A 10,160-nucleotide genomic window follows, 5' to 3' on the forward strand; every position below is an offset into this window, starting at 1 on the left:
GATGATGATGATGATGATGATGAAGATGATGATGATGATGATGATGATGATGATGATGATGATGAAGATGATGATGATGATGATGATGATGACGTTCTGGGCTGCTGTAGGTACATGGCGGTTCAACATGGCTCATTAATAGTAGATATAATGTAGACCTGCAGGGGGCAGCTCTACTGGCTGCAATATAAACTGATACCATACAGTCTGATGGAGAAATGAGCCTCTGCTGGCCCCTACAAACTGTCACAACGACAACCCTAACGCCTAACTTGAGGTTCCACAAATCAATGGGTGAAGTCATGATCACAGTTCACAGTTGGGCGGCCTCCATTACTAATGAAAACATACCTGTGAACACTAATGAAAACATACCTGTGAATATTATATTCCGTTTCTGACAATAGAGCCTCCTCAGTGTTACACACTTTAATGGAAATTTTTTTGGAGATACTTGTCTCGTATCTCAAAACAAAGTGTTGGTCAACGAGACTTTTTGATTTGATGGTAGTGGAGAAAAAAAGGGTTCGGGTCACCAAAGTGATCAGAAACCAGCTTCTGGGGATTGTGAATATGACTTGTTGTTTGCAAGATATTTCTCAAGTACATCACGGACGGACCGTCCAATGACCATCTGTTGGTTCTGCTTGAGTGGAGGAAAAATTAAGGTGTCAAACTCTGAAGTCTCCTCTGGTGCTGCAGTGAACATTGATTTGTTTTTCGGTCCATAAAATGTCAAAAACATTTTGATCTCTTATTCTGTCTCCAAAGATTCAGTTTATTGTCACAGAGGATGAAAGAAACCAGAAAATATTCACATATTCACATTGAGAAGACATTTGACTTAAAAAACGATTAATCGATTATCAGAATAGTTGGCGATTAATTTATAAATGATTGACTAGTTACTTACTAAGAAGGAATAGTTCAGAGTTTCCCAAACTGGAGACAGGACCAGCTTCAATCCTGCAGGGTGAATCTGACGGGCTGTGAGATAATAAACAGGATGGTGGTGAAATCAACATAATGCTACACACTGCTAACATATGGACTCTGTGAAGAGTAGACATCACTCTGCTTTAAATGGTTCAAGCCAAAAAGAGACACTGTTATAGTTGATGAGCTGAAATCACTGGTATGATCCATTAAAATTTAGTCCAGGCAGCACGAGGAGGATTTATTCAGGACAGTCTTTAAAGCTTTTGATCTCAGACAAAAATTGCTGTGGAAATTACAGTTGAAATTACTGCAATTTGTCCTCGAGAAATGTTCAAACCAATATGAGGCTCTCCGTTGTGCCGAAGCTGCTTTTGTAGTAGTGGATGAATCTGGTTTTATTCAATAGTTTTATCAACAAAGACCCTGAAAAGACCAAAACCAACAGTGAATGTGTCTAATAAGTATTGTGTGTATCAAAGGCTGATATATCTTTGTCCTCTGTGCCATAGAGCTCAGTCAGTAAGCCACACTGTTCCTTCATGACCATGAACACACACACTGTAGATTATTCAAACACCGTCCTGCTGCCAAAAATACTCCAGCACCAAATGTGGGTTCACCCACAGCTGAAAATAGTCCCTAACAAATGCACTATTCCCTTCTATTTGCTTGTAAAGTTATGAAATGTACCCCCTCATAGCAAAACAAAACCAATGGGTGCTACGGCCCACCACACTCCATTGCCAAAAAACAGTACTTTTACCAGGCAGATAATCATAAAACACACTTTAAACTGGACAGAAACAAAATAAAACTCACTAAAAACCATCTTTGTCAGTATTTCCAACAATTACCAACCCCGGTTTGGTGGAAATAAATCTGTAATTCAGCAAGTTAGATGTGAAAATGTAAACCTTTTGTTTAACAAACTGTAATATCACTATCACTCCCCACCAGACTTCAGAGACAAAAACACTCATTTTACCTTCAGATCATCGTAACTTCATTCAAAGTGGACAGAAACTAAATCAAACTGATTTAAACCGTCTCTCTTAGTGTTTCCAACAATCACCAACTCTGGTTTGGTGGAAATAAATCCTTAATTTACCGATGTAGATGATAAAAACAGCAGTTTCATTCGTTCACATACGAACAAGTGAACAATGCAAAACACAGGAAGTTGTTTGCTGCTATAGTAATGTTCTAAATATCATATATAACAATAAGATTTAAATCTCTTGAGAACCACAAGCAGGAAGTCAGAAGAGGACTGACGTGTTGTTTCTGTTGGTGTTTCTGGGAGATTTGTGGACTAATATAAACCAGAACCAGAGTTTGCTGCAGAATCACGACTTTTCACTTATAACCAAAGATAGCTGGCTGGAAAATGTGAGCGAGCATTTTTCCAGGACGCCGATAGCGACGAGGTGGAAGTGATAACGCTAGAGCGTAAACCCACAACGTCACAGTAAACAGTCAGTTTCCCACGGCAACCAATCACAGAGGGCAAGCCGACCACAGACCGTAAGCCAGCGGAGTGTGTGGCAGTAATGAGCTGTATTGTCTGTGAGGGAGGAGGGAACAACAGTAATGAGCTGTATTGTTAGTGTGTGTTATCAGACGTTATTACAGAGGCTGTAAAATAACACACTCACAACATCTGCCCTCAGTGTCTCTGTCTCCCTCCATCCTCTCTCTCTCTCTCTCTCTCTCCACCACTTTATATTATTTGTCTACATGTCGTCTTCTCCTTGTGAATCACATCAGCAAGTTGTTTCAGAACGTCAGCATATTCTCCGGTAATTCCCACTGATACTGGAATAAGAACAGTTTGCAGCCATTTTCATGGTTAAGAATAATGTAAATTGAAAACTCAGCTGAGGTGAAAAAGTTGGTGTGTGTTAGTGAGTAAATCATAAAGTACATGAAGCATGTGACTCAAACGTTCCCAGTGAGAGACAAAACATGGCGACAGACTAGAACATCAGATCTGTGTGGAGTGATGAGGAGACTGTAGCCTTCAAATTAATATTTATTTATTTAAATTAACACAGGAAATAAATATAAATTCCTTATTTCTCTACATAGTTTCACAGCTTCTTTACTGAAGCTCTTTTAATGACGTCCTCTGGTTGCCCTCTTCTTCTGCAGCGGGTTAATGGCGCCCAGCTGGAGAAATAAGCAGAACCAAGTTTCAAGTTTCATGTTGAAGTTTACATGAAATTTGGGATTTTGGATTTCGTTTTTCCATTGAACCTGATGGAACTTATTCCTAGAACATCTGAGACTCAACTGTTACAATAAATAAGTCCGGAACTTAGTTATTGATTGATTATTTGATTGATTTATAGGGAAAGTGTGTGCTTGTATACATATATATACAGTGCTGTATATTAATACACAGATTTGTGAACAAAAGTTATTCTATATGGAAATTAAACCTCTCAGACTGTCAGTTCACATCAAATATAAAGAGTGTGTGTGTGTGACATTGACAGCTGTGATCTGCTGCTCCGTCGTCATCACTGTGATTGGCTGAGTCAGCTGTTTGTTGTCCATGGAGGCCACAGTCGCCATGTCTGTGTGTGTCGGCGTGTGTTCAGGTATCCAGTAGCTCAGAAAAATATAGAGTAGAAGACAAAAACAGACACTAGTAATGGAGTAAAACAGACAAACAATAAATTAATGAATAAATAAGAGAAAGTGCTGATAAAACAGTCCTTGAAGGAGTATTGCACAGACCTTTATTTTGAAAGTCTAACAGAAGGTTGTATATTTACTATTGCGAACTTGTCCCTGTGCAGAAATGATTCTAGAGGATACCTCCACATTTCGAAGCAGTGGGCCACTGACTGAGCTGCCCACTGCTTCGAAATGTGGAGGTATCCGAATAATAACATAAAAATAATAACATAAAAATTCAAAATATTCGAAAATGTCCATGCAAAATGTCCGTTGTGTTTTAAACTCTGTCCAATGTGACCCGAGGCTAAACTAAATAAACACAATCTGAGACCAAACAAAACCAAAGTGGGAGGGAGAGAGAGGCAGCCATCTTGAACCCACCCAGCTTCTAAAGCGTCTTGTAGACTCCCATTCCCGACCTGTCACGCGACAATGTTGAGCGTTCACAGGAGCCGCCGTAACTATTTATACTTGCGCGTGGTGGTCGCGACACTAGTTGCAGTCTTCTCCTGAACACAGGTGTTGCTATTTCTACGCACTACAAGAAGAAGAAAAATGTACAACAATGGCGACCTCTTTCTTGATTTTCCAAATATTCCGGCATATGGCCTCCTCTTTTCCAACATTCATGGCAATTTTGACGTCACAGTGTCGCACGACAGGTCGGGAACGGCGAGTATACTGTGGCCTTAACGACTCCAGTCAGGTGATACCAGACCCTCAACGACGTGGGAGGGGCCATACAGTCAGGGAGACGAAAGGCTGTCCCAGTTTAGTTGTAGAGACTCGGTGAACTCAAGCATCATTTCAGACACATGTGACTGTCTGGTTTAATAATGTTACATTATAAGACCCACTGTGAGATATCAAACTCCTCCTCATCCTCTTCCTCCTCCCGCACTGCTCGTTCGGTCTTTTCTTATCACAGATTGTACTTTTTTCTGGACTCTTCATATTTTAATTTCTTCCTCTGATATCAGTGCTAACTTGCTCTCACTCTCTCTCTCTCACTGGTGTGGTCTGTTCTCATCCAGGCGTAGTCACATGTGTCTGATGGATCACCCTCTTTACGGCTCTGCAGGCCAAACCACACACACACTTACCCTCACAGAAAAGGGTCTCTATGCCTGAGTGTGTGTGAGAGTGTGTGTGAGAGAGCGATAGGATAGTGATAGATCATAAAGGAATGCAGGATGACAACCATTCAGGTGCGTAGGTTGGTAATGTTGTAAAAAAGTCTTTACTGTAAACCGCCATCTTTACATTTAGTAGTACAGTGATGACGCTGTCTGTGGTACAGTACTACTACAGTGTCAGTGTAGTATGTTGTAGTATTTGTGCTACTAATGCTAATGCTGAGGACTATTTTCAGTGGTGGATTGATCCACATTTGGTGCTCTGGGGCAACAAAAAAATTTTAAATCCCCATTTTTTTCTGGTTCAAGTTTCAAAACAAAAAGTTTTTTGTTGTTTGTGCTGCAGGCACCGGCGTTACCATGACGATTAAAGAGTGAAAAGAGGCGTATTGTACCATATGACCGCCGTGTGCCTCCCCCCTCAGAGCACATATCTGCCACCTGCTTATTAGTGTTTTAATTATTCTCTCATTCATCTTTCTCCTCATTATGTGAAATAAGAAAGACATTTAAGAAGACGTTTAATATTAGTCAGACTTTGAACTTGTCTGTCTTTTATTTTCCCTTTAGGCCTTTTTCTTGTGTTCCTCCTCCTTTCTGCCGCTCCTCCTCCTCCTCGTTATACATCTTACCATTCCTCTCTCTCTCTGTCTTTGTGCTTTGCTGCAGTCTTGGCTGTTGTGCGCACCTTTCCATTACGGCCGGCTGTTAAAGTTAATTAAAGGAGGGCATTCCTCTTCTCAGTGGCTGACTCACTGCTCAGGCTGCTTTGCTTACTCATGCCCCGAAATGCCGTTCAGCTTGTTGACTCACTGATTCAAAGATCCGATCAGCAGAGCAGAGGAGGAGGAGTCCAATGGTTCGGAAGGAATGCTGAAAACACGCCACCCATGTGCGATTAACCTCAGATCAACCAAGTCATTTCTGCCACTAGGGGGCCTCTCACATCAAAACAACGAAAGACGTAGAAGAAGCTCTGATAACTTAAGATCCAGATGACTAAAATCCTTCATCCGGTTCTGATAGAGTTAAAACAGTGGATGACATTTTGTCTTATAATTTGTTGTCATTATCTAGTGTTTGTGACCAGTCAACAGTCAGAACGAGGAGGATTTAGCTTCAGTCCTGGAATCAGGTCTTAGCTCACAGACCAGGAAGCTGTTAATTCCAGTGAGAGCTTTGCTGTCCATCCCGGTGGTACCGCAGCAGCAGCAGAGGAGGGGGGATGCAGTGTTCAGACCTTTATGAACTGCTGCAGTTTGACCTTTTAAAACTCTTTCTGGTTACTGCTGTGTGACTAAACTATGAAGGGTCAGTAGCAGCTGCTGCCGCTGATTGCGGACACGTTGCATACATTTATTTTTCTGGTCATGCTATCAGTGTGGCTTTTAAAAGTCATTTACACGCTTTCCATTTATTGTCTCTGCAATGCATTCTGGTGCATTTCAAGAGATGGTGCATCCCATTGGTCTCTCCTCATTTGCATGTGCAGTCACATTCATGAACGTAGCACATGCATACATCCATTATTAGTACAGAGCTAAAATGTGGGCAGAGGTCAAATGAATGGTTCAGAAACACTCCAATCGTGGTTCTCAACAGGAACTATTGGGAAGAGAAGTGTGGACCAGGAAGACCCCTTCTCCGCCAAATTATCTCTTCAGTAATAAATTATATTCTTATTAGGAATAAACCTGCCTCCTGTGTGAGCCGTCTGTAGCTGAACGCCATCTGTAGCTGAAAAAGTTTGGCCAACGCTGATGGATTTTAAGATCGGGCATAATGGTACTTAGATGGTTTGAGACGTTTGATAAAGCCTGCTCTATTGGCTTCCAACCAGTGGCTGGAGCAACCATTCAGACATCCGTATTTACAGGTGAATCATCAGCGTACATGAGTTCAAACACATACAGTGAAACAGCTGGTGGACAAATGTCGAATATAAGCATTTCTGTGGAGCTCACAGTGATACAGCCCAAAGCGCTGTGGCCATTAATATGTTATAATTCACACTTATAAACAGGTTTATATGGAGCCAGGAACAAATATGACAGCTTTAATAAACTGTGACAGATTCAAACAACCCTGGTCTCACAGTGAGGGATTATAATGAATTATAGCTGCTGGCAGGTTAATGCATTTCCTCTGAGTGGCTGCCTAAAAGTTTATAGTAGCAGGAACAAACTAGAGCAGAATGAGAGTAAGGACTAGGATGTATTTATTATCCCACTTCATGGAGCAGCCGGCTGCAGCTTCTGTTTTGCTGTTTAACTGAACACAAAGCGAGAGTCCTAACAGCCGTCAAAGTGGGAACAATAAAGAGGCTTTGTATTCGTTGCGGTGGAAGTGGAGTGGAACCGGTGTTTTACTTTGAAAGCTGTGAGCAAAGGGCGGACTCATCAGCTGCTGCGTGTTCTGCAGCCAGGAGACGCCACAGAGAGATAGTGTTTCATCCAGCTGATAGCCACGTCCCGCTCGATTATAGAGTACAGAGGAGGAGGCGGAGACACAGCTGCTCCTCTGCTGCATTGTCTAAAAAAGTTCAGAAAGTAAAGATTCAGATTGTTGAGAGCATTTTATTATTATTATTAATTATTTAAATAGGAGTTAGATTTTTATTTTACATTATATTATATTAGGTGACGTCTTCAGATTGCTTGTTTTGTCCCTAACACCTGCTGCCAGGCCTTCAAATATCTGCTTCCGGGCTGTGAGGATATGATTCATAAAGAATCTGAATAATAATTATATAATTAAAAGAGATCATTTCTGAGATAATTACCTTGAACTGAAACAATATTCAGCCTGTGTAATTCCATCTTTTAGTTTTTCTCCGTTATAGTTCTTTCGTCAGTGATTTATTCACAGTTCCTGATTAATGAAGTCAGTTCTGTCTCATCAGCGTCTTCATTATGGAAGAAAAGGTCATTGACGAATATATTTCCTCACAATTTTTGAAAACAGAATTAACTTTAACAGTGTATATTTTAATTTTAATTCCCATCGTAACAGAGAGAGAGAGAGAGTCTCTCTGTTGTTGGAGTCAGAAATTGAACCTGAAACTAAACTTTGGTGATCTGTGAGTGTTCCTGCTTGCGTACAGAGGGTTGAACCATTATTATCTGCAATTAGAGGTAAAAACACCACAATTGAAAGGAAGGCTGAATGTTCTGTTCTGTCAATTACCAACATAAAAACAGTCTGTGAGTCTGGACCCTGCACTGGATGACAGACGTACACTCAGCGGCAAAAAATGTATAGAAAATATAGAAAAACATGGAATTAACAATCTCAACAAATTACAACTCGTCAGTATAAAACATGATTAAAGGTTTCAGTGGATCTTTTATCTACAGACAGGAAGTGTGTGTTAGTGGGGATGATGAAAGCAAGAGGTTGAATTACACTAAATGAGGAACGTTTGATGCAAACTTTCTTTTAGAAAATCACGTCCATAAATCGTCGTCTTTGCTCCTGGAAATGGAGGACAGAAGGAACAAAGACAGATTTCAGTCTGTGGTGGACACCAGCGGCCAGCTCTAAACGTCTTTGTCCCAGACCTCATAATGAGAGTCGTTTAGGTGGAACACTTTGATGTAAGTGTGCGCCAGAGGAGGCGTCTGTCTGTCCTCCCTGAGTGTCCACACTTGACCTGCAGCACAGAGACACAGACAGACAGACAGACAGACAGAGGAGTTTCAGCCATAGTCTCTGCAGTGTGTAAATACGTGTTGTTGTTGTTGTTGTTGTTGTTATTGTCTTACAGTGTGTGTTGTGTGGTCCACAGGTGGTGGACTGTTCCTGGGATGAGACGGTGAAGATCTACACGCCTGCCTGTCTGTCTGCTGGAACGCACAGTGCGGCGTCGTAAAAGACGGGCTTCCCCGAACCCACTGGTTCCCAAACTGTTTCTGTTGGTTCCCTTTTTGTGGATCAAGTTATTTCTCTGAGCATAAAAAAACATTTACTTAACTCACTTTTTGCTAAATAACATTTCCATTCCCTGGAGACTTATCCGAACCACAGACCCAAATATCTGCTTTTTCCAGATGGGAGAAATTGTTTCCATCCCCAATTAAAGCTGCAGTAGGTGACATTGATGAAAATATTTTTTGTCATATTTGCTGAAACTACATCCTGACAGTCGAACATGAGACAGATATTCTGTGAAAATATCAAGTTCCTCTGGTTCCTCCTGGTGCTCCTGATGGGATTATCTGGGAATGAGACTCAATAATCAACTGTCTTTATAATACTTTTATATATCTACTGCAGCTTTAATGCCTGATCTTTGTCTGAAATGTGTCCCCGAAGACAGACCTAACCCTAACCAGGTCGCATTAGGACCAGGTCTTTAGCCCCTGACCTGTCCCCACAAGGTCAGAGTGTATACTGCGACGGGTGCACAATAAGTAACAAAAACATGTTCACAAGCACACATATTTTTGGAATTTCCATCATTGTTTGAAACATTTTTATTGAATATGAAGTTTCAGGGAGAAAGAGCATTAAGTGTCACATCACACAGCTGATCAGGGCTGGGCAATTGATCAGGCTGTGGAGCAAGAGCCACCCCATTATCCCTGTCCTAAGGTTACAGTGAACATACTGCTTTCATATGAAACCAGACCTAACAATTCCATCAGTACGGCAATGCACCAAAGTTAGCCTAAAGTGTGGCGACAGAAAAAGTGGTATGGCCATTTTCAAAGAGAGGAAAGAAAGAAATTAAAAAAGGGTTTTTTCTTTCTTTCTATGAAACGTGTTTATGTGTGTTCTGAAGTCTGAACCCTGGAATCAACAGTTCACCTTCTCGTTATAAATACTGACTCTTATCAGCAGCAGCTCTGGGAACCTTCCACCTGTTTAATCTCAGACTGAGAACTCACTCACACTCACAGTGGAGATCCAATCAATGATCTTTCATTTACTCTGAAGACAACAGACAAGTACAATGTGTCAGCTCCTGTAACAGCATGAAATAAAGTCTCTGGTTAGTGTTGTGTTCACTTTACTGTGAGTGTAACGTCCTATAATGATCTATAATATCTATAATGTCTATAATGTCTGCATCTGTTTATTCTGTTTAAGACTAAATGTCAGCTGTGACTGATGTGAAATGTCAGTGCCTTTAATAAAGATCAATATCAGCAACAGAAACAGTCTCAATCGTTACCACGGTGATCAGTGTTAATAATCCAGATACAGGGGCAATGATACGATCAATACAGTTTGATATAAAACCATTCCACTCACAGGATGTAAATACAGTGAAGATGAAGATGAAGAATGTCTTTCTGGCTGCAGCCAATCACAGCTCTCCTGGTGATGATGCGTGAAGGGTTCCTCTCTGCCCTGCAGGGGAAACCACACTCCTCCTCCTCCTCTTCTTCATCTCCT

At 41.1% G+C, this 10,160-nt stretch overlaps 1 long non-coding RNA gene across 1 annotated transcript in view; it reads left to right on the top strand.

The window, feature by feature from the left end:
* Nucleotides 1-9,914, top strand: part of LOC118340570 — a 12,081-nt gene extending 2,167 nt beyond the window's left edge. The window contains exon 2 of the long non-coding RNA XR_004797377.1: nucleotides 8,548-9,914. This is a non-coding gene — a long non-coding RNA (uncharacterized LOC118340570). The remainder of the gene's footprint in view (nucleotides 1-8,547) is intronic.
* The last annotated feature ends 246 nt before the right edge of the window (nucleotides 9,915-10,160 follow it).

The sequence above is a fragment of the Morone saxatilis genome, unplaced genomic scaffold (genome assembly GCF_004916995.1).
Source record: "Morone saxatilis isolate NCDOM2014 unplaced genomic scaffold, NCSU_SB_2.0 Contig7, whole genome shotgun sequence".
NCBI classification, from domain to species: domain Eukaryota; kingdom Metazoa; phylum Chordata; class Actinopteri; family Moronidae; genus Morone; species Morone saxatilis.